The sequence below is a fragment of the Mustela nivalis genome, assembly GCF_964662115.1.
Source record: "Mustela nivalis genome assembly, chromosome: 5".
In the NCBI taxonomy this organism is placed as follows: Eukaryota; Metazoa; Chordata; class Mammalia; order Carnivora; family Mustelidae; genus Mustela; species Mustela nivalis.
The window spans coordinates 34,600,316-34,625,382 of NC_139024.1; the positions used below are offsets into that span (position 1 = coordinate 34,600,316).

Sequence of the window (25,067 nt, forward strand, 5' to 3'; positions counted from 1 at the left end):
GGGATTAGAGAGAATTGAGACTCCATCAGATTGTTTGGGCGAGACATTGAAAACAATCTAAAGCTTCAACATTAAAGACGTAGACAGAGGCATATGCCCACAAATTATTTAAGACATATATGTGATGAGAAGATGGAATTTAAGGCTGGCTCAGATTTCTAGTTTGTACAGCTGAGTAAATGGTAATGCTTTTAGCTAAGGCAGGGGACACAATGATGCTTATTATGATTTTTAATACTTATTTAGCTCTTAATTTGTGCCAGGCTCTGCTATAAATACTTTTTAATGTGTTAATTTATTTAATTCTCTCAACAATGTTACAAGAAAATGATATTATTTTCATTTTTTTCAAATATGAAAACTGTAGGACATGGAGAGAAAGTAACTTTTCCAGGATGTTATAGCTAGTGACCAGTACAGTGGGATAGCAAATGTGGGTGAAGAGTTGAAGAGACTGTCCCTTTGAGTTCCATGCGCATAGCTTCACTAGTCAGGAGAAGAACTAGCTTTGAAGAAGGAACTGGGAAATATCAAGATGCGTAAAGCATAGCCTTAGCAAAGGACTTCAAATAAAGACTTTGCTTATTCATTCTGCAACATTCCATACATTTACAGTGTCAACACAGCACCACTTTTCATTCATCATTTTAATCACTAATCAACTTGATCGTGTCTTTATTACAAATGTATACTACTTTCAACCAATGGCTGCCAACTCCATCAAAAATAACATAGGCTCCCTTTTAAGAAGATGGCGCCGAAAGCTAAGAAGGAAGCCCCTGCCCCTCCCAAAGCTGAAGCCAAAGCAAAGGCTTTGAAAGCCAAGAAAGCGGTGCTGAAAGGCGTCCACAGTCACACAAAAAAAGAAGATTCGCACATCACCAACGTTCAGAAGACCCAAGACTCTGCGTCTCCGAAGGCAGCCCAAATACCCTCAAAAGAACGCCCCCAGGAGAAACAAGCTTGATCACTATGCCATCATCAAGTTCCCCCTGACTACTGAGTCAGCCTTGAAGAAAATAGAAGACAACAACACACTTGTGTTCATTGTGGATGTCAAGGCCAACAAGCACCAGATCAAACAGGCTGTGAAGAAGCTCTATGACATTGATGTAGCCAAGGTCAACACCTTAATCAGGCCTGATGGAGAGAAGAAGGCATACGTTTGGCTGGCCCCTGACAATGATGCTTTGGATGTTGCCAACAAAATTGAGATCACCTAAACTGAGTCCAGCTGGCTAAATCTAAATACAGTTTTTTCATGATAAAAAAAACAAAACAAACGTAGGCTTAGTCTGGAATAACTTACTATTCATGAATATATATTTGCTCCTAGTGGTTGGACACCCTTTGATTCTGGATGTTCATATTTTCTATTATTCTGAGCTTTATTTTATCTCCTTATAAATGGAGACTTATTTAATTAGATATTTATTTATTAATGTAAACCTGGGTGATGAAAATTAAATATAATCCTAAACCTGTGTCTAAGGAAATTAGATCCTCTCAAAATTCCATTTTGGCTTACAATTATATATTTGTGTTAACTGCCTTTTTTTTTATCTATGTTAGAAAAAACTCTTATATGCTAATGAACAGCTCTGTCTCTACAATATTATTTGATCTATAGTATCAAGGGGCTTGTTACATATACCAAACTATAAAATGTTAGTATGTTATTTTACTTAACAAACAGCCACATATATGAAAGTAAACTCAAAGCCTAGGCAAATTTATAGGTCGGATGGGAATTCTACCTTTTCTGGTTATATAGCTCCCAAGAGTTTCAATTCAGTGATTACATTTTTTCTTCTGATGATACACAATTTTAGAACATCAGCAACATGAATACAAGCCTTGAAATTAATAGCTGTTTTCTCAAACGATGTGAAGGCAACATAACATATGACTATCTGGTTTTAAATTTAATAATTAAAGTGCTTATTACCAAATTGTGCTTTTAAAGTAGAACAGATAAAGAAAATAAAAATACAAGTTTGAATAGCTCTAATCCTAGGCCAGACTGCAAATGCATTCATTTATTAATGGTCTACTTGAATCTGGAGACTGGTAACCTTGCAGAGCCTATTAGCTTTCTCTCTCATCCTCCACAGAAGTCATGTCAAATCTCCATTCTCTCAAATCTGTGAAATCAGGGCCTTGCTCATTATCAGAAGATGAACTTGCCTCATAAGTAGTAGAGAAGTGAGAATCACATATATGGAACTACCTGGTCTTCCTTCTTTATTCTGACTAGTATTCAAGTGTCTCCTCCTATGGCCATTCTCTGAGTTGGCACTCCCTGCCTTCTCCTCTAGAAACTTGCTCATCCGTGTCTCCTTTCTCATCTGTCTCCACTCCCTCCCCTCCTAGTGACCCATTCCCAACATTTAAATCTGCTGGAGTCTTCCTAACGTATGAGTTTCCTCAGGTTGCTTTGACAAGAGTCCTATAGAGTGACTTAAACAACAGACATTTATTGTCTCACGGTTCTGGAGGCCAGAAGTCCTAAATCAAAGTGTCCACAGGGCCCTGTTCTCTCTGATATTTGCAGGGAAATCCTTTCTTGCTTATTCTCCAGTTTCTAGTGGTTTACCAACAGTTTGACTTGCAACTGCCCACCACCAATATCTGCCTTCATTGCCATATGATGTTGTCCCTGTATCTGTTTTCACATTGCTATCGTCTTCTTCTTCTTCTTCTTCTTCTTCTTCTTCTTCTTCTTCTTCTTCTTCTTCTTCTTCTTCTTCTTTTTCTTCTTCTTCTTCTAACTTTTTTAAAGATTTTATTTATTTGACAGACAGAGATCACAGGTAGGCAGAGAGGTAGGCAGAGAGAGGGGAAGGGAAACAGGCTCCCCACTGAGCAGAAAGCCGGACTTGGGGCTCCATCCCAGGACCCTGGGACCAGGACCCTAGCTGAAGGCAGAGGCTTTAAGCCACTGAGCCACCCAGCCTTACTGTCTTCTTATAAGGACATGTGTCGTATTGGGTTAGAGGATTACCCTATTCATTATAGTGTCATTTTAACTTTACCTGCAATTATCCTATTTTTGATGATGGCCATACTCTGAAATACCAGGGGTTAGAACTTCCAGCTTACCTTTTTTCGGGGGAGACACAATGAAGCCTGTAATATTATGTTAATAAAACACAATAACTAAATCAAATTTTAAAAGATTCTTTAATCATACTTCTTGTTTCAGTTACCACTTTTATCTTTTTACTCCTTTATAAACAAACTTTTGAAGGTTTTGCCAAAATTTTCTGCTCTTACTACCTTACCAATCCATTTACTCTTCATCATGCTTACAAAGAAAATTGGCTGTCCTTGTGTATGCGGGTGTGTAGGTGTACATTTGTCCTGATTAAGAAAAAATGTTCACTCAAACTGACAGTTCTATTTCTCAGTGGCAAGCAATAAATCAACATTCAATTTATATATAACAACAAAGCTATTATGTATTGAGCATTTATTGTTTCAGATATGCTGATAAATATATCATCTCATTTTATTTTCACCTTTCTAAATATAAAAGATGTAAGCAAATTTGATGTTCTTAGTCAACTTTGTTCCTGTGGGACTCTCCACTGGAAAACCTATTCTCCCTTGATTTGCCAATAAAATTAAGTTTCATAAAAATTACATTTCTAGGGGTACCTGTGTGGCTCAGTGGGTTAAGCCTCTTCTTTCAGTTCAGGTCATGATCTCAGAGTCCTGAGATAAACCCCCCCCCCCCCCCCCCCCCCCGCATTGGGCTCTCTGCTCCGCAGGGAGCCTGCTTCCCCCTTTCTCTCTGCCTGCCTCTCTTCCTACCTGTGATATCTGTCTCTGTCAAATAAATTTAAAAAATCTTTAAAAAATTGCATTTCAAAATTCTTATGACATCCAGATCGAGAGAAGTGTGGTAAATTCACCAAAATAATGTCACCCTGTGAAGTTTCATGGAACCAGCCTGCTGACCTTCACTTGGACTCAGTGGCTTTATTTTGAAAGTCTAAAATTTGTACAAACTTACTACTATGCATTTTATTCAAGCCACCTTTGCATTCACTGATACCATGGCAACAGTCTTCTAAATGTCCTTGCCTCTTATCTTACTTTTTTTTCTAATCCATATAATAATAATGTGAATAGATATTATTGAGACCACAGTATTAATACAGTCTCCTAGGCTTAACATTACATTAAGTCAATAAAAAAATTGAAAACCTTGTTTTTAAAGAGCTGGATAATATTGTATGCATATTTTATTCCACATTATTTTAAATTACTAAAAGCAAACTAATATCCAGGTTTAAAGGGGTTCTTAATTTGGGGTCTTTTGAAATCATTTGAAATCATTGAAATTATGTGTGAAACTACATATGTATATATTCCACTTTTTGTGTCCATAGATATCATCAGAAACCTCTAACCCTTCAGTTTCAGCAGGTAACCCAAGATTTATGATCATGAGCTTGGGAAATACTGTTAGAGCTTGACTTTAAATTTTTGATATTTCCAGTTAACTTCAGTTAACTTCCTGATTTTCTCACCTACTCCACACTTCTACTGGCATCAGGACCTACCTAGACCCTCTGTCTCTACACTTACCTTGAAAGAACCATCTCTATTTCTATTAAAAGTCAAAACTTCTTTTTATCTCTGGTTCCCCACTCTCACCAGTTTCCAGCGACTTCTTTCTGCAGTTCCTATTTCTTTCTTCTTTGTCATACTCCCCTCTCTTGAGGGTTTTTCTCAACAACATCGAACTATGCTCTACATCTCCTATCTTTGCTTTAAACTCAATCGGTATCTCTCTTCTTCCATTTCAAATCCCATTTTTGGGTCCTCTTTTACAACAACACTGCTTGAGAAAATTATCCTCCTTCACACAGAATTTTTCCACCTTTTAAAATTTCAAATATTATTCAAAATTCTCTAAATGAAAAGTCCTTACATTTACTATTTTATTGTGAAATACTCATAGTATATATGACATATTTATATTTTAAAGAGCAATAGTAAGGAAGAAATACTTATATCCCCACAAACAATTTTAATACTAAAACAATAATTTCAAAGCAACTTGAATATTTTTCCCTAATCCCCTGCTTTTCCTTTCCTTGAATGTTTTCTTGACCAATTTCTTGGTTTCTTTTTTATTTCTGTAGTTGCTTTCCTTTTAAGTATTAAAAAATACAACAAATGTGTAAGTTTATTAAATAAATGTATAGGCTTAATAATTATAAAACTAACCCATGAGCCACCAACTAAGTTCAAAATAGAACATTGTAAGCCCCCAAATGTTGCTAATATAGCTTTTTATGAAATTAGTAAGTTTTATTTTTTAAATAGTTTCAAGTATCTCTTCAAATTATTTAGATTCATATCTAAATATTTCATTTTAGGGGTGCCAATATAAATGACATTTGTTTCTAATTTCAAATTCCACTATTGATTGTTGTTATATAAGAAAAACAATTGACATGTGTATTTTAGCTTTGTATCCTACAACCTTGCTATATTTGCTTATGAAATCCAGGAGGTATTTTTTTGTATTTTGTATTTTGTTTTGTTTTGTTTTCGTCATTTCCTTCAGTCTCTGTAAATGGTAATGTCATCTGTAAAAAAAGATAATTTCATCCCAATATGTATACCTTTAGGTTCTGTTTCTTTTCCCATTGCATTAGTAAAGACTTCCAGTACTGTGTTGAAAAGGCATGGTGAGAAGGGACACCCTCACCTTGTTCTTTTTTTTTTTTTTTAAAGATTTATTTATTTATTTTGAGAGAAAGGAAGAGTGAGCAAGCAGGGAGAGGGGCAAGAGAGTGACAGAGTCTCAAGCAGACTCCTGATACAGACTTTAGGTCAACCCAGAGATCATGACCTAATCTGAAATCAAGAGTAAGATGCTTAGTCAACTGAACCAATCAGATGCTCCCCAATCAGCTTGTTTTTAATGTTAGTGTTTAAACTGAGTTTCTCATCATGCGGTTTGACATTAACTATAGGATCCCCACACACACACACTTTGGTGGACATTCTTTATCAAATTCAGAAAGATCCCCTCTATTTCTAGTTTGCTAAATGTTTTTAATATGAGTACGTGTTAGATTTGCCAAATGCTTTTCTACATCTATGGATAAGTACTTTTGATTTTCCTTCTTTAGTTCTTGATGTGCTGGGTTTTACTAACTAATTTTTGAATGAGACTGCCTTATATGCCTGGGATAAATCCTACTTAGTCATGGGGTATAATGCCTTTTGTATTCTGTTGGATTTGATTTGCTATTATTGTGTTGAAGATTTTTTTTCACTAAGGATCATAAAAGACACTGGTCTATGGTTTTCTTTTGTTATAATGTCTTTGTGTTATTTTGGTATTAGGCTAATCCTGAACCCATAGATTGAGCTAGAAAGTATTCTTTCTACTTCTGTATTCTGGAAGAGATTATAGAGAATTAGTATAATTTCTTCCATAAATGTTGGTATAAACATTTATAAACACCAGTGAACTCATTGGATCTGGTGCTTTTTGTTTAGAAAGTTATTAATTATTGGTTTAATTTCTTTAATAGAAAACAATCTATTTAGGTTGTCTATTTCTATTTTTTGAGTTTTGATAGATACTGTCTTTGAAAGAATTGGTCCAAGTCATATAGGTTTACAAATTTGTGGGCATAAAGTTCTTTTCATTTCCATGTGATCTGTAATGATGTATCCTTCTTAAAGCTCTGCTCTTAGTAATTTGTGTCCCCTCTCTCTCACAGTTAGCTTGGCTAGAGGATTATCAATTTGACAGATCTTTGCAAAGAACCAGCTTTTGGTTTTATTAATTTGTGTTATTGATTTTTGGTTTTCCATTTTATTGATTTCTGCTTTCTTTTTCTTTTCTTCTGTATACTTTGGATTTAATTTGCTCTTCTTTTTTTAGTTTCCTATGATGGAAATTTAGATAATTGATTTTAGATCTTTCTTCTTTTCAGACAAATACACTCTGTGTTATAAATTTCCATCTAAGCCCTGCTTTTAATGCATCCCAGAAATTTTGATGTTATGTTTTCATTTTCATTTAGTTAAAAATATATTTTAAAGATTTATTTATTTGGGAGAGAGAGAGAGAGAGGGAGAGGAAGAAAGAGATGGAGCAGTGAGGGACAGAGGGAGAAGAAGAGAGAATCCCAAGCAGACTCCCTGATGAGTACGGAGCCTGACATGGGGCTTGATCTCACCACCCTGAGATCATGACCTGAGCTGAAATGAAGAGTCCAATGCTCAACCAAATGAACCACTACCCATCCTAGTCAAAAATATTTTAAAATTTCTTTTATAACTTCTTTGGCCAATGTGTTATTTAGAAGTACATTGTTTAAACTTTACGTATTTTGAGGTTTTCCAGATATCTTTCTGTTATTGGTTTCTAGTTCAATTCCACTATAGCCAGAGAACAGATATTGTATAATTTCTCTTCTTTTAAACTTGTTAAGGTACATTTTATGGCCCAGATTGTTGTCTATTTGGTGAATGTTCCATGTGATCTTGAGAAGAATGTGTAATCTGCTACTGTTGGATGAAGTAGTCTATTGATGTCAATTATAGCCAGTTGATTGATGGTGCTGCTGAATTCAACTACGACCTTATTGATTTTCTGCCTCCTGGATCTGTCCATTTGTAATAGAGGGCTGTTGAAGTTTCCACCTATGAAAGTGAATTTATCTATTTTCTCTGCAGTTTTATCAGTTTTTCCCTTATATATTTTGATGTTCTGTTGTTAAGTACATACCCATTAAAAATGGTTATGTCTTCTTAGATTATTCACCCATCGTCATTTGTGGTGCCCTTTTTACTTCTAATAACTCTCTTTGCTCTGAAATCTGCTTTGTGTGAAATTAATGTAACTGCTTCCACTTTCTTCTGATTAGTGTTGGCATAACATAACTTTCTCTATCCCTGCGTTTTTAATCTATACATGTCTTTATATTTAAAATGGGTTTCTTATAACCAATATAATATTGGGTTTTGAATCATTCTGACAATCTCTGTCTTATACTTGTATTTAGACAGTTATTTAAAATGATAGTGATAGCTTTATTAATATGTGCCATATTTGTTACTGTTTTCTTTTTTTAAAGATTTTATTTATTTATTTGACAGACAGAGATCACAAGTAGATAGAGAAGCAGGCAGAGAGAGGGAGAGAGAGAGAAGCAGGCTCCCTGCTAAGCAGAGACCCTGATGCAGGACTTGATCCCAGGACCCTCAGATCATGACAGAGGTTTTAACCCACTGAGCCACCCAGGTGCACTTGTTACTGTTTTCTATTTGTTATGGTTTTCCATTTGTTGTCCTTGTTTATTAGTCTTGCTTTTCCATGTATTTTCTGCCTTTGTAGTTTTTAATTGGGCATTTTATATAATTCCATTTTCTTTCTTAACACAACAATCATGCATTTCAAAAAATTTTTTTAGAGAGGGTGAGAGGTGGGGGAGGAGGTGCAGAAGGAGAGGGAGAGAGAGTATCTTAAGTAGGGTTGACACGAAGCACAGAGCCTGATGTAAGGCTTGATCTTACATCCCTGAGATCATGACCTGAGCTAAAAACAAGAGTTGGATGCTTAACAGACTGTGCTGCTCAGGCACCCCAACAATCATCCTTTTTTATTTAACTTTTTTTTTGTTGTTATTATCCCAAAGACTGAAATATACAAGTAATCTGAATCCACATTCCAATAACACCATATCATTTCACAGGAAGTGTTATTAACTTATATTAATAAAATATTCCAAATATTTCTCTCCCACCTTTGTCTTTGTTGTCATTCATCTTGCTTATATATAAACAAACAAATATTTTTATACACTAACCATACATAGTCAATGCATTGTTGCTATTGGCATTTTGAACAAACTGCTACCTATTTAGTTAATTAAGCATAAGAAAAATAAAAAGTTTTCATTTACCCACACTTATTCCTTCTCTGATGCTCCCCCATTCTTTGTGTATACCTGATGTACCTGATGTATATAATTTTCTTCTTTCTGAAAAAATTTTAAAAACATATGTTGCAAGGCAGTATTACTGGCAACAAATTCCTTCAATTTTTGTTTGCCTAAAAAAGCATTTCTTCTTCAATTTTGAAGGGCAGTTTGCAGACTACAGAATTCAAGACGTTTTTTATTTTTTTCTTTTCAACATCTTAAATATTTCACTCTAACTCTTTCCTTGCTTACATTGGTTCTGAGATACTGGATATAATTTTATGTTTATTTCTCTGTCGGTAAGATATTATTTTTCTGAGTTTTTTTAAGATTTTTTTCTCTATCTTTGATATTCTGAAGTTTGAATGTGATTGCCTATGTGTAGATAGTTTTGTGATTTGTCCTGTTTGCTGTTCCCTGTGTTTCCTGGATATTTGCTTTGTTGTCTGACATTAATTTGGGAGAAATTTACATTATTGCTTCAAATATTGTCTCTTCTCTTTTTCTTTTCTTTCTTTCTTTTTTTTTCCTTTCTTTTCCTTTCCTTTCTCTTCTATTCTTTTCTTTTCTTTTCTTTTTCTTCACTTTCAGTATTTACATGTATGTTATACATTTTGACCTGGGCCTACAGTTCTTGGTGTTTGTTTGTTTTAGTCTTTTTTCTTTTTGCCTTTCAGTTTTAGAAGTTTCTATTGTCATACCTTTAAGTACAGAAACTTTTCTTCAGCTGTGTCTATCCTACTAACAAGGCTACCAAAGGCATTTTTCATTTCTGCCGTAGGGTTTTTGATCTCTATCATTTCTTTTTTATTCTTTCTTAGAATGTCTATCTCTCTGCTGTTCCTCCATTCTTGTGTAATGACTATTTTTTCTATTAAAGCCCTTGGTATGTTAATCATAGTTTTAAAAAATTCTTAGTCTCATAATTTCCAACATCCCTTCCATATCTGACTGTTTCTGATGCTTTTTCAGTATTTTCAAACTGTGATTTTGCCTTTTAGTATGTCTTGTAATTTTTTTCTTCATAGCTAGGTAAAAGGAACTCCTTTGAAACAAACAAACAAACAAACAAACACAAACTTTAGTAAAATGTTGGAAATGTGTAGGGGGAGAGAAAGGGTTCTGTAGAGTCTGATTAGGTCTCAGTCCTTTCATGTGCCTGTGCCCCTGGACTATAAACTTCATTAGTGCTTCTCAGTTTTATTTTCTCCTTATAACAGGATGACTAAATGAGACTAGAGTTGATTATTTTTCTTTCCATGGAGAGGTTAAGCTCCAATAAAACTCCAGGAAGTTGAGCTCTAGTAAAATAGTTTCTCTCAAGGGCAGGTTTGCTTATAAGAGAAGAGTACTCTCTTCTTCTCTTTTTCAAACTGATTAGTTTTCCCTTCCCCTGCATAAGTGGATTTTTCTCTGATTTTCATAGAGGATCTTGTTGAACTCCTGGATGTAAATTCACAAAAGCGTAAGGATTCCCCTATGACTGGGTCTCCCTGGAGTTTGTAACTCTCAGATTTTCCACACCAGGTTGCCAACAATTCATCAATTACGATTCAGATCTTCCTACTCCAGCAGTGGTTTTGTTAGAGATTTCTGCTTATGGATTTCTGTACCAGTAAGCTGTGATTCTTTGTGTTCACCTGCCCGTCTAATTCTCAGAGCAGCAGTTTGCCCTGTGACTACTCTGATGAATCTAGAAAAACTTGTTGATTTTTCAGTGTGTTTATCTATTGTTAAGATGGAGTGGTAACTTACAAATTCTTTACATGCTAGACTGAAGAATATGGAAATTTCCAACCATAGCTTTTTATGGTTAAGATTCATTTATGTTTACCTAATATTTACTCTTTTCATTTCTTGGTCTGTTTTTAAGCATTTTTATGTTTCCATCTGAAATAAGTTTCCTTCTGCTTAAATTAGTCCCTTTAGTTTTTCTTTTAGTATAGGACACAGGTGATATATTTTTCGATTTTCTCAGAAATTATTTTTATTTCATTTTCACTTTGAATATAGTTTTAGCTGGAGATAGAATCAAAGGTGAGAATTGTTTTCCTTTAGGGTTGTAATTATATTATTTTTTTTAAAAGCTTCTCAACTGTTTCTGTCACCTTTGTTAATTCTATATTAAATACAGTATAACTTCTTTTTTTCTGGCTGCTATTAAGATTTCCTTTTTGTTTTGATTTTTACTAGTCTTACTATGACATGCTTAAATGTGATTTTGTTTATATTTATCTTATTTGGTTTGCAGAGCTTTTTAAATTGATGGATTAAATTTCTTCATTAGTATGTAAAAATTTCAGTCACCGAATCTTTAAATATTGCCACTACTCCATTTGCTCTCTCTTCTCCTTCTGAATCTCCAATTACATATATTTTCTTTCTTTTGGAATAACTTCTGTGAAAATTTCCAAATATATGTGGTATTTGGTAGGTACTTTAGTCACTAATACATAGTTTAATAACATTGTCAGCAGAAAATAATCTATATGATTATAATGCTTTGCTATTTGTTGTCAATTATTGCTTATAATTTAAATACAGTTTTGTAAGTGATATATGTAGTATGCTAAAAATGTGTATATGGAAATTGCAAGGTATGGAGTTCTGTATATTTTCATTTGAATTTGTTTGTTTAAATCTCTTATAACATGCTGATTATTTCCATTCCTCAATTTATTTATTTTTGAGAGAGAAGTCTTACAATCTTCTGTTTTGATTTAAGATTTGTAATCATTTTCCTTGTAGTTCTATAAACTTCACATATATTTTAATGTTACATTACATGGAGAATACAAACGTAAAACAATGATGTTTTAATTCTATCATTTCTTCTATAAGTTGATATTCTTTTGTGATGTTGGACTTTTTCCTATTTATTGGAACTACTTACTATGAAATATAGTTCCTAATGGAAAAGATGATGTATGTTTACTTCTTTTATTTAGTTAACAATTTTACAGATCAATCAACGATTGATCAAATGTTGACCTATACATTTTTTTTCTGGCTTTATTGTTTTTGGGTACAAATTCTTGATCATTTCAAGATTATTTTATTTTATTGCAGTTATTCTTTTGGTACTCAACTGGTTGGAGAGGGATCCTTAAATCCGTTTGCTTGCTATTTTAATGTTACCCCATTAATTTTGAAGAGACATTGATTTCTGGCACAACAAAATGTCTAAGCATCACATAATACTTTTTTTTTCCCTTGACCAGGAATTAGACAATGCTTCAAGGAGCTCTTATTCCTGTTAATTTTTCCCAGATTTTTTTTCTTCATTTTTTTTCTATTTTCCTCAAGATACATATAAATTTTAAAGAAAACTAGATTATGTATATAACACACATAGATTTAGGTAACATACATAGATTTAGGTAAAGAGAATTCTGGTGTCATTTGATATTATAAAATGAGGACATTTACCCCCAAATTTAATCTATCAAATTAAATGTCTGCCTCTTAACTATAGATTAACTATAATGTAAATTTCATGTTACTGGACTTCTGGATGTTAAACTTGAGAAGCTCAAGATTATACAGAAAGTTAATCTAGTGATGAGATTAATTTTGCATCACTAAGCATCCTGACAGAAAAATAATAAGGATGTATACTAATAGCCTGTATTTATTTTTAATTATTTGTCTGACTGCTTTTATGTTTAATGTGCTGTTTCACATTTTGGAGAACTGAAAGGAACAAAAAAATCACATAACTAATTTTCTCACAATCATATATCTTGTGTTTTTATTAATATGGCATCCAACCTATTAATATTTTAAGAGCAACATCAGCTATTTCATAGAGACATTTTGTTAACTTTCCTCAAATAGAAACATATGTTCCATTTTTATTTTTTCATTAGATATTGGTTTTACTTTAAGTTTTACTTAAATTGTAGTTAGTTAACATACAGTGTCATTTTAATTTCAGGTGTACAACATAGTGATTGAGCATTTCCATACCAACCTGGTGCTCATCACAGAAAGTGCACTCCTTAATCCACGTCACCTATTTCACCCATTCTCTTGCCCACCTCCACGCGTAATCATCAGTTTGTTCTCTGTAGAGTGCATTTCTTGGTTTGCCTCTCTCACTCTTTTTTTTTTCTTTGCTCATTTGTTTTGTTTCTTAATCCCACATGTGAGTTAAATCATGTGGTATTTCTTATCATATGTCTTTCTCTGACTGACTTATTTCACTTCATATAACACTCTCTAGCTTCTCCGATGTTGTTGCAAATGGTAAGATTTCATTCTTTATATGGATGAGTAACGTTCATTGTATTTATGTACCACATCTCCCTTATCTATTCATCAGTCACATGAAAAGATGCTCAACATCACTGATCATCAGGGAAATGCAAATCAAAACTACAATGAAATATCACCTTGCACCTGTCAGAATGGCTAAAAATCTACAACACAAGAAACAACAGGTGTTGGCTACGATGTAGACAAAGGGGAAACCTCTTGCCCTGTGGGTAGGAATGCAAACTGATACCATCACTGTGGAAAACAGGTCACTGTGGAAAACAGTATGGTCGCTCCTCAAAAAGTTAAAAGTAAAACTACCCTACAATCTAGCAATTGCACTACTAGGTATTTACCCAAAGAATACAAAAACACTGACTCAAAGGGATACATACACCCCAAGTTTATAGCAACATTGCTAACAATAGCCAAATTATAGAAAAAGCTCAAGTGTTTAAATGTTCCATTTTTAGATTAGCAAAAACAATGAGTATCTGACTTGAATTTTAGATCCAAAATTGGGGAATTTCAAATTAAAATATTAAAATGCTGTGTTTTGAATTATTTGTGTATTGAACAAATTCCCCTTGAATATATGAAAGAATTTATTCCATTCTAAAGTTTTCCTCTAATCTAATCTTTTTAAAGCACTTGGAGTTATATATGTTTTCTTTATACCTGGGTTATTACCTATAATTTGCATTAATGTATTACATTTGCCTGTATTGTGCCTGCATAAAAACAAATGACAATACCTTAGCGTTTTGATTTCCTTTACAAAATTAGGACATGCTACAGGAATTAGTCATTATTTGCATTTAGCTAATGTGAAATAATAGGCTTATAATGAAGCTATTACTCTTCCTTAGGTCACAACTAAAATGCATTTTTTCTTTTCTAAGTAATCATTTCAGTGGCAATACTTGTTCTCCATTAGTCTGTGAGCTCACATTTAAACAAAAAAGTGATAATTAAAAGAGTCTTAAGTCTGGATTTTTGTCTTCTTAAAACACTCTTCTCTTTTAATCTCTGAATGTCTGTACAATTATGCATTGTGGAGTGCAGGAGGAACAAATTAGAAAAAGAAATATATATTCAGCAAGTAGTTAGGAATTATCACATGAAAGGTCCAAGGAAAGAAAAAGATTTTTAAAAGTGGTACAAAGTAAGAAAATCATACAATTAGCATCATATATGCATCCAAAAGCTCAATCTAAATTTGGACAGACCCCTCATTTTTCTCACTTTAGTATATGGGGCCATTTTCTTTCTTTTTCTTTTTTTTCAAGATTTTATTTATTTATTTGTCAGAGAGAGAGAGAGCACAAGCAACCAGAGTAGCAGGCAGAGGGAGAAGCATGTTCCCGGCTGTGTAGGAAATGTGATTTGGGACTCAGTCCCAACTGGGTTCATGACCTGAGCCCAAGGCAGACGCTACCAGCTTAGCCGCCCAGGCATCCCATGGCACCATTTTCTATCTGAAAGCCCATATAAGAAATTTGAAAAAGACCATTGATATGTCAGCCTCATTTACTCACTAATATGGGATAAATCACCAGATGCTGTTGGTTCTAAAGCTCTTCATCTTTCTGTTCCATATAAAGTTCAAATTCTTATTTTTTTCTACAGGAGAATGACTACAACACTTATAGCTGTAGCTTTGCTCGATTCAAGTCCGTTTCTGCTCTCTTTTCTATGATTTTTCTTTTACAGATTTATTTATTTATTTGAGAGAGAAAGAGTGAGAGAGAGCATGAGAGGGGAGAAGGTCAGAGGGAGAAGCAGACTGCCCGTGGAGCTGGGAGCCCCATATGGGGCTCCATGTCAGGACTCAGGGATCATGACTTGAGCCAAAGGCAATTGCTTAACCAACTGAGCCACCCAGGCACCTACTGTGATTTTTTTCTTTCTTGCTTGCTTTTTTCTTTTTCTTTTTTTTTTTTTAAAGGTTTTATTTATTTATTTGACAGAGATCACAAGTAGGCAGAGAGGCAGGCAGAGAGAGAGGGAGAGGGAAACAGACTCCTTGCTGAGCTGAGAGCCTGATGTGGGACTCAATCCCAGGACCTTGAGATCATGACCCGAGCTGAGGGCAGTGGCTTAACTCACTGAGCCACCCAGGCGCCCCATCTTTTTTTTCTTTTCTTTTCTTTTCTTTTCTTTTTAATAAAAAACTCTATTTTTTATTATTTTTTTAATAAAAAAACTCTATTCCTGTATTTCCCCTGCCTAAAATATTGCAGTGTTGCCCAAGACTTTGTAATGAGGAGTAATTCGAGTTTGCTCAGCTTTTCTCAACTGTATTAAATAGTTTGTGGTTTCCCACATACCTCTCCGCTTGAATGAAATGACCTCCCCTAAATACTCTCTACTACCAGCTACCTCCTACAAATCCTTCAAGAATTAGCTCATGTGCTGCCAGAAAGTTTAGATAGGAAATACTACTAAGTTCCCCCAGTATGTTGTATAATAACTACTGCTTCAGTTCTTGCAAATAAAATGGGAAACACAAGAGATAGGGTCCTTGTCCAGTGGTGAGAGACAGGAGGGAGAAATGAACAAATAAGTATAAAATAATCATGCCTTTTGATTAATATTCTGAAGGAAACAAACAGAATACTAAAATAAACACAATGATAGTGAAGGTGCAGACAGGTGATGTGCTTTGGATGGGATGGTCAGGAAGAGATGACATTTTAGCTGATATCTGAAAGATAAGAAAAGAGCCAGTCAAGCAAAGAGTTAAAATATATATATATATAATATGTTGAGAAGAGAGGAAAATCATGCATAAACCTTGAGTCCTGTTATTATCTGACAGCCTGCTTCCTCTGCACACTCTTTCTCCAGAGGGAGATAGACTGAGCTTTGGCAAGACATGGGCCATGTTTTCCTCTTTAGATTCCAAATCCCTAGCACACTGAATATTTTTAGAAGGTTCTACTAACTGAATTAATAATTTATTTTGGATACCCTTGTCGGTGTTGCTTGTTATTTTTTACATCTTTCCCCACATTCCACTCATTACATAGTCTGAAGAATGCTAGAGCATACTTTCTACCAGCATTTCACACACTATTCAGCTCTGGTATGCCCCAGCATTTCATGGTGGGCAGAAAGAACCTGTTTCAGCTGTGCAGTTTTCTCTGATTCATATTTAAGATTCTTATGAATTAAACCCATAGTTTCAAATTACTTAGTTTCATTTGATTAAGTGTGTAGCATTCCAGAAAGTATTGTCAAGATGTCTTTTGAATGTACAGCATCATATAGGGCTTTCTGTTTTAAAAGATTTAAGGGAAAATGGTTAATAAAACAATAAAGGAGTTCTCAGGTAGGAATTTTTTGGCTTGCCTACATTTTCAGCAAAAATTTATTATTTCACTTTAGATTTGACCTCAGTCTGCACAATGCTTACTTTAGTGATGACAAAAATGAGAAACACTGAAAAAAGGGGAAGAACAACAAATTTATTTTGGAAGCTGGAAAGCAGCAGATGGAGTGGTTGATCACTCACAAGGAAGCCAGATTCCAAGCCTGATTTGAGGAAAGCTTAAGACTACATAGTGTCTACTGGTTAATTCTTAAAAATTACCAAAAATGTCAAGGGCCATGTTAACAGAAATGAAGGGGGAGTCTAATGTGTGAAGGACTGGGTAAAAGCCATTTAGATGCATTGTCTCTAGATCCCTTTAAAAAAATCCTCTTTGGTAAACTGCCTCTTCTTCAACCAAGCAGGAATCTAAAAGTTTATGTTCTGAATCAAGTAAAATAGAGGAGATTGGTGGAAACAAGAAGGGAGAGATATGCCCAGAACAAAGGGATTAAATGGCAATCCTATACTCATTGACCAGTTCAAGATACCAGTCCTTCTCAGCTATTGTATTCCTAGGTCCTTGCTTTCTAAGTAGGAGACTTTCGAGGTCCCTGTTGGGAACCTGACCGGTACCTGAGGACAAGCTTGAAATTCTGATAGCACAGGCTCTCCCTATTTTGGTGAACCAAAATAGCTTCCCTTATGGAGATCAAAATAAACCAAGGCAGAGACTAAGCGAGGATATATCAAAGAGGAGATTTAATATAGGACACAAATAAGGAGAATTTCCAGTAAAATGATGAAGATCCCAGCCATGTCTCAGATTAGATTAGAGTAACTCAAGTGATAAACATGTTGAAGTATACCTTCAACAGCTTCCCCATGGCCACTGTGCTAGTATTACCCTGAGGGCATAATGCCCAGCTAGAACCTGATCCTGTACTTGGTTAATGCTCTGCTTTGACCAATCCAGGAAACTAAAGTTGGGCAATAGGGAGCTGAGAAGTAGAAAATTCAGAATTGCCCACTTGTTCTGAGCACAATTCTATTGGAAAATCCGAATATCTCCTTCTTATTTTAGCTTAGCAAGATGGTCCAAGTGGCATGACCCATATATTTTTTCATGACCCTTATGGCCTCACTCACTAGATTCCCCAGAAGATACTCTTTATACCCTAAGAAATTCTAAATCCCTATCAGCAGAGCTTCTCCTGGAAGTCTTGTCTAATAGTGACAGTGACTCTTTCTTGTTCATCTAGTTTTATGCCTGCTATTCAGGTTTTTAAAACTATATATTCCTTCCCAGATGGTAAAGTTTATATGGAAAAAGAAAATTATGAACACACAAACATTATTCTGGAGGGTGATAGTGATGTGATTTGGTAGCAATGCATAACCTCCAAGGGACCAATAGTATTTTACTTTTAACCTTGGTAGCAAGTCCCATGACGTTCAAATATTATTCCTTAGAAACGTACATATATATTTAATAGTTTTTTAAAACATATATGAGTGTCTTAGTCCATTTTGGTTGCTATAACAAAATTACCATAGACTGGGTGGCTTCAAAAACAAACATTTACTTCTCACAAGATCCAAGCTCAAGGTGCTGGCAGATTCAATGTCTGGTGAGGGCTCACTTCCTGATTCATAGATGACTCTTTTCTCATTGTACCTAACATAAAAGAGAACAAAAAGAGATCCCTGGGGTCTCTTTTATAAGGGCACTATCTCATTCATTATGGTTCCATCTTTAAGACCTAATTACCTCCCAAAGGCCTTATCTCCTAATACTACCACCTTTGAGGCGTAAGATTTCAACATACGAGTTTTGTGGGGGACGCATTCAATCCATGCCAATAATATATGAAACAATTATTTTATCAAAAGAATTTAGTATTAGAAAATATGAAGAAATAGGTCTATTTGTATGCTGCTGGTAAAATATCATGTTCAGATAATACTGGGCAAAAGTACATTGTACAAAGTTTTTCTATTTAAAATAATTAACAGGACAGTGTTTGGCCCTGACCACTGAGACACACTTTAAGGAATATACCTTAGATAAACTTCACATACGTGCATAAGTAAATATGCAGAAGTCTTTTTGTTGCTTTTGAAGTGGAAGGTTGTTGTTTATTTGAAATAGTAAGGTTTGATATCTAAATATTCATCAGTAGGAAATGGATAAATGCAATTGTTAAAATAAATCAACTAGATTACATGTTGGGTTGCAAAATGAAAGTCTTAGACTCATTTGCCCAGCATGATACCATTTATGCAGATCAACACATAATTAACTAATGTTAATTATGGCTTATAGATAATATATATGTACTAAAATAATTAAAAACACTGTCTTGCAGAATGCAGTCCAAGTTCATGATAGTCTTTGTCTGTGGAGAGGGAATAAGGTGACCAAGAATAAAAACAGGAAAATTTAATGTTATCTGTAAGGTTTGCTCCTTTTATATTAAAAAAAGAAATTAGGTAAATATGCCAAGGTGTTAACCTTTGTTACATCTTGGAGGTTTGCATTGGAGGTTTGCTGTGTGTATTTTGATACATTTTTGAAACAAGCAAATAAATTAAGAGGATCATCTAAAACTGAGAGTTAAAACATGAAAAGGGTCATTTTAGAAGCATGACAGAATGAGAGGGAAACTATGGTATAATGCTAAGCAAGCAATGCCAAAAAGTGCTAAACCTGAGAAGTAAAAAGGTAAAAAATACAGTATACACTTTGAGAGAATGTGCTCATTCTTGGTGGTCTAGACACTGATTTTAATGGAGTTGTTCCTAAAGTACAGAAGCTAACGGCCAGTGAGACAAATGTGAGGCTTTGAAATTAGACAGACTGATTTGAATTCTGCTCCAAATTGTTAGTTGTGATCTCAGCTGAATTTCTTCACTTCAAAGACTATACTTAACCTATATGTCACATGGGGATACAATCATGTTGCGGATGTGTGTGTTTTGTTGTTTGTTGTTTTTGTTTTTAGGTTAAAGCCAAGAAAATCCCCAGAGTTTAGTGAGTTCTAAGGACTTCAAGTTTCATGTTTTGTTGTTACTGTTTATTGTTCAAACTAAAAACCATTGATTTTCCTTTTACATAGTTAAATGCATATTATGTGAGTCACATTTATACTGATGCATCCAACAGTTACAAGACCTATAGAAGACAGAAGACTGTCCTTAATGCACAGTTCAAATGTATTTTTTTTTTCTTCACAAATGGCTCAAAGTATGTAGCATGGTTCAACATAATAGTCCTTTGTTGAAAGTCATCCATTTTTTTTTTCTGTGACATTGTATACTTTGATGACACAATGTATCAGGATGCCCACTATTGGTATCCCTCCTAAAACAATAGTCCCATCTGTGGTCCCTTTTATTATCACACAGACAAAGCAGTGTGCAACATTCAATAACTGGCTAACCAGCCGTAGTCTCTGCAATGCACTCATTCAGAGCTCCTAAGATGCACAGATGGATACATTGCTGTGATAATATTGGACTGTGTTTCTCTCAGATGAGCTGGAAAGTTGCCTTACTCATTGGAACCCAGAGAGCCATTCACTGTTATTCCATGTCTGCACTATTAGCTCATATTCCAGAACCAGCCTATGCTTTGGCCTGCAGTGTACAATAACTTGTGTTTTAGATGCAAGTTCCTGCTGTCACTTGGTTGAACAAAGTGTAACAAAAGAACAAATACAGCCTATTATAACTCCTTGTATGCAGTTGACTATGTTTATGACAATAACTAGTGAATTGCATTTTTAGCTCAACAGAAGTGATGACACAAATATAAAAATACAGAAGGCTGATTAGATTATTTATGGTTTAGGGAGCTGTTTATTTTAAATCAAGAAGACAACCAATGACAGCAATCCTGGACCACAAAATCCATTAATGTATTCTATACCAAAAAATACTAATATGTTAGCATATCTACCATAGCAAATGTAAATAGAGTTATAATATCATCTCACCTAACCATGTTAGAGTGTGAATCCATATAAATAAGCTTTACTGAATTTGGTTAAACAAAAAGTTTTCATATGGCACACATTAGTGTATTATGCCTTGTTAGTAAAATGCAGCCTCAGGTCAGATAGGCATGGTGGTCATTTAATTCTTTCTTTACTGAAATTATAAGGTCTAGAATATCATCTAGAGTATATGAAATGACAACTTACTCTCAGATAACAAAGCACAGTAATTCAGTCACGGTTTACTGAGAAAAACATACATGTGTTAAGAGATTATATGATAAGACATAAATTATCCCAGAGCAGAGATTTTCAAACTGTTCTCCTGAGTCTGGGGAGAAGTATGTTTGTCCTTGGAGTAGGCAGTTTTAACCACAGCAAGTCGAGACCAGAGGCAGTGATATTTTGGATTATATTTAAACTTTTATGTAAAGTCAGGGCATCATTGCTCAATAGTACCAAGCCACACAAAAAGTATTTTAGGTATAATTAACCTGGCACCCATTGCTCTATCTAATAAAGTACAAACAAATGGCAATACTCAGGGAAATTGGAAAACTGATGCAAGAATTTATATAATGCAAAAATTGCAAAAGAATGGCCATATTTTTCAAAAATAAAGTATAAAGGAGTAATAGTAGTAAGCAACATTTGTAGAGTGTTTATGACATGATACTGATGTATTAATTTTATATATATTAAATAATTTATTTATAGCAGTCAATAATAATCCTATAATCATAGCAATTGTACAATGATGATAATAATCCTATATTCTTACTAATCTTACAAATAAGGAATGTGAGGTACAGAAAGTTCAATTGACATACCGGTAGGCAGAAAGCACTAAGGCCAGGATTGGCTTTGGGGTCTCTATTTTTAATTATTACACCACTTGTATAAGACAAGGAGTGGAGTCCTGACATATCTTGAATATATCATGAACCTAAAATAGAACAATATTGTTTCAGAAACCTATGAGTTATATTGAATCAGGAGAATGAACTTTAATTTGATTTTACTTTTCCTATTAATTTCAAATTCAGTCTTTTTATATATATTTAAAGATATAAATATATAAATATATATAAATATATATAAATAATATAAATATATTTATATTATTTATTTAAATTTAAAGACAGATATTGTCTGTTTTCATTCTCCTGATTCAATGTAATTCATAGAGTTCTGAAACAAATATATATATTCAAATACATATATTTGAATATGTAATTCAAATATATTAAATTGTGAGAATTTAATATATGTAAAAAGACTGAATTTGAAATTAGTAGGGAAAGTAAAATCAAATACCAAATGAAATAGGTATGAACATGTATTTGAAAACAAAATTTTACTTTAATAGCTATTTCATCCTATAAAAATTACTCATATATTAAGATCTAAATATTTTTAAAAAGTAAAAGAAGCTGTAGAAGGGTATTTTTAGAATGTAGGGATAGGGAAAACTTCCTAAACAAAATGTCAAACAGAATATGTGGAGAAAAGATTAGAAGAATTCACTGCCCAGAACTTAAAATTCTTAATATATACCACAAACAAAGGTCAACACAGAATGGATGAATGTCCTTCCTCAGTTTAGATGCAGCAAACCACCAATACTCATAGTACACAGGAAGCTTTTATGAAAGCTTTTTTGACCCAACAAGAAAATGACAATAAAAAAATTGTCACGTGATAAACATATATATTTTACAGAAAATAAGTACAGATGACCAATATATACATTACTAAAAGTTTAAACTCACCAGTAATTTATAAAACCCAAATTAAATCAAAATGATACACAGCAATTGGATAAAACTTAAAGGGTTAATGTTTAGTATTAAAGAATTTATGGGCAAATAGAACTCACACTGTTGAAGGGAATGGTAGATTATTCAGATTTTTTGAGGGTGATTTGATGGCATCAAACAATATTTAAATTGCTTACATCTTTTGATCTAATAATTCTACTTCTGGAGACTGTGCCAACAGAAATGCTGGAACAAGCTTATAAAAATACAGGTATAAAAAAGGTTAATAACATATTATTTATAATATTGAAAAAATCAAAACTACTTAAATGCCCATCAATACCTGTAAAATGCTCTGATATTATTCAGAGGCATGAAATAGTAATATACAAGATGTAGTAAGTGAAAACACCCAGTTACAGAATAACAGATGTGGTCCCAGTTTTGTAAAAATAAAACTATATATGTTTAAGTAAAATAAAACATAAGCATATTTTTTTGAACACATTTCAGAGCATGTCGGAGACACCTGGCTCCTTTGTATAGAACAAAGATATGTTCTTAAATCATCTTATTTTGTATTTTATGTAGTTTTATACTTAAGCCATAGTCCCTATTCAGGTTTCATCAATTTCTCCCAAAATGTCCTTTATGGCTCTTTTTTTCTTGGTCCAGGATTCAACCCAGGATACTTAATACATTCAAGTAACCATATTTCTGCAGTCTCATTTAAGTGGGAAAATTTTTTTAGTTTTTCTTTGTGTTTCTTAACTATGACATTTTTTAAAAGTACAGGTCACTTATTTTGTAGAATTTCCCTCGCTTTGAGCTTGTCTGTCATTTGATTCAAGCTGCAACATTTTGGCAAGAATACCACTGCCCTTATGTTGGATCTAAAGTGCATCCCACCAAGACACACTTGGTGGTTTTGGTATTGTTGTTTCTTTCCAGTATTGGTGATGTTAATTTTGATTCACTCATTTTTCACCTATCATCAAATTCTATGGTTTCTCAGAGGTAACTAGCTCATAGTCTGTGGGAGATTCTTCTTCTTCTTCTTTTAAGATCTTATTTATTTGACAAACAGAGATCACAAGTAGGCAGAGAGGCCAGCAGAGAGAGGAGAAAGCAGAGATTCCAATGCGGGGTTGGGGGGTGGAGCTTGATCTGAGGACCCTGGGATCTTGACCTCAGCCAAAGGCAGAGGCTTTAACCCACTGAGCCACCCAGGCGTCCCCGTGGGAGCTTCTTAAGAAAGAGACTGTGACCTATATATATTTCTATGCCCTGGTACTGGCAGTCACACCATACCTATATTTACCATCCACCATACCTATGAACAATATACTTGTCTTGGTGTTAAGTAGTGAATTTTTTTTTATGGCATTATCTTATAGCTATGTTCTGTTTGAATTTGAAATCACTGCAAAAAATAAGGAAACTAAAGGATATCCCTGAAAATTTTAGAGATGTTGTTTCAGGCCACCTATTTCTGATGCTGAAAGTGATTTATTTGAATAACATTTCCAGTGGTACATAAAAACATTATATTTAATGTAATTACCCATGCATAGGTAAAAATTTCTTACTTGCTGGATTTGTCCCACTGCAGATAGTTATCAATGAGCAAAAAGAATTTCTTGTTTCTGAAATATGCCTTAGAGGATCCAATTTCCTATAATTATTGGTTAATACCTATTTACCTTATGCCAAAATAAAAGGTCAATTTTATCAAACAAGTGGAACCAAACAGACAACAAAAGCAATACATAAGCATTAAATAAAAATAATAAATAAGTCATTTAGCATTTTGTGGACAGAAATTGGGCTGATTAATTTTTAAACTTTTACATGATACTGATGTAATCATAAATACCACCCAGAAGTACTCTACATCTTTATAGGACTAAGGATCTTTTAGGTCCTTAAATTTTACAGAGGTTAGAAGCTTGATACTATCAAGTACAAAAGTAGGTTGCATTAAATCTTATTTGAGAAAAGCTATCTTCTTAAAGGATGGCTAACTTTAACTCAATTTCAATCAATATATCAGATGTAGCAAAGCCACTATGGAATACTACTTTTTTTTTTCCTGTCACTTAAATTTCTGTTTATGACCATAGCAACAGCACGATTTAGTGGTTAAGAATTTTTACTTTGGAGACAGACACAATTTGATTTTGGCCCTGTCATGTGCCAACTGTGCCATGCCTTATCACTTAATTATATATATGGATTGAACATATGCAGCATGAAGATAATACTGATAGCCCCCTATAGTACTACCACTAAGAAAACACCGATCCAGCCAGTTTGCTGAGCTTTTTGACCAAATCTCGCCCGCAGTGTTGGTATTCTGGGAATATTAAATACTTAGTTTTGCCAGTTTTGAAACAAGGAGATGCACAATGGTTAGAGGTCAGTTACAGTCTTTAGGAGGAAGAGATGGAGAATGATCTTTTGTTTACTTATGACCATATGAAGTTAGTTATATTTAGTTCTCAGTATGGGTTTGACATATAATTCCCTTTGTTCCTACAGAAAATGACTAGATTATAGGCCCCTGTAATTTTTTTTTCATTTTTTAAATAAAAATGTTTGATCATGGTAAAACTCTATAAACCTTACTTTTGTAGTGAAAATATAGGCAGGTAGCATTTTGTTCTTTAACCACTAGCAGCATTAATATTCTTTAACTGCTAGTACATCATGGGCACTAATCAATCAGAATTGACATCTGACCAATTAGTTACATAAGATACTGGTTCTTTCACAC

General features: G+C 34.0%; 1 pseudogene across 1 annotated transcript; it reads left to right on the forward strand.

The window, feature by feature from the left end:
* The first annotated feature begins 748 nt into the window (after window positions 1–748).
* On the forward strand, window positions 749–1,248 carry LOC309864420 (large ribosomal subunit protein uL23 pseudogene; annotated as a pseudogene). The gene has a single exon. The product of its transcript is annotated as a large ribosomal subunit protein uL23 pseudogene (transcript).
* Window positions 1,249–25,067: the final 23,819 nt, after the last annotated feature.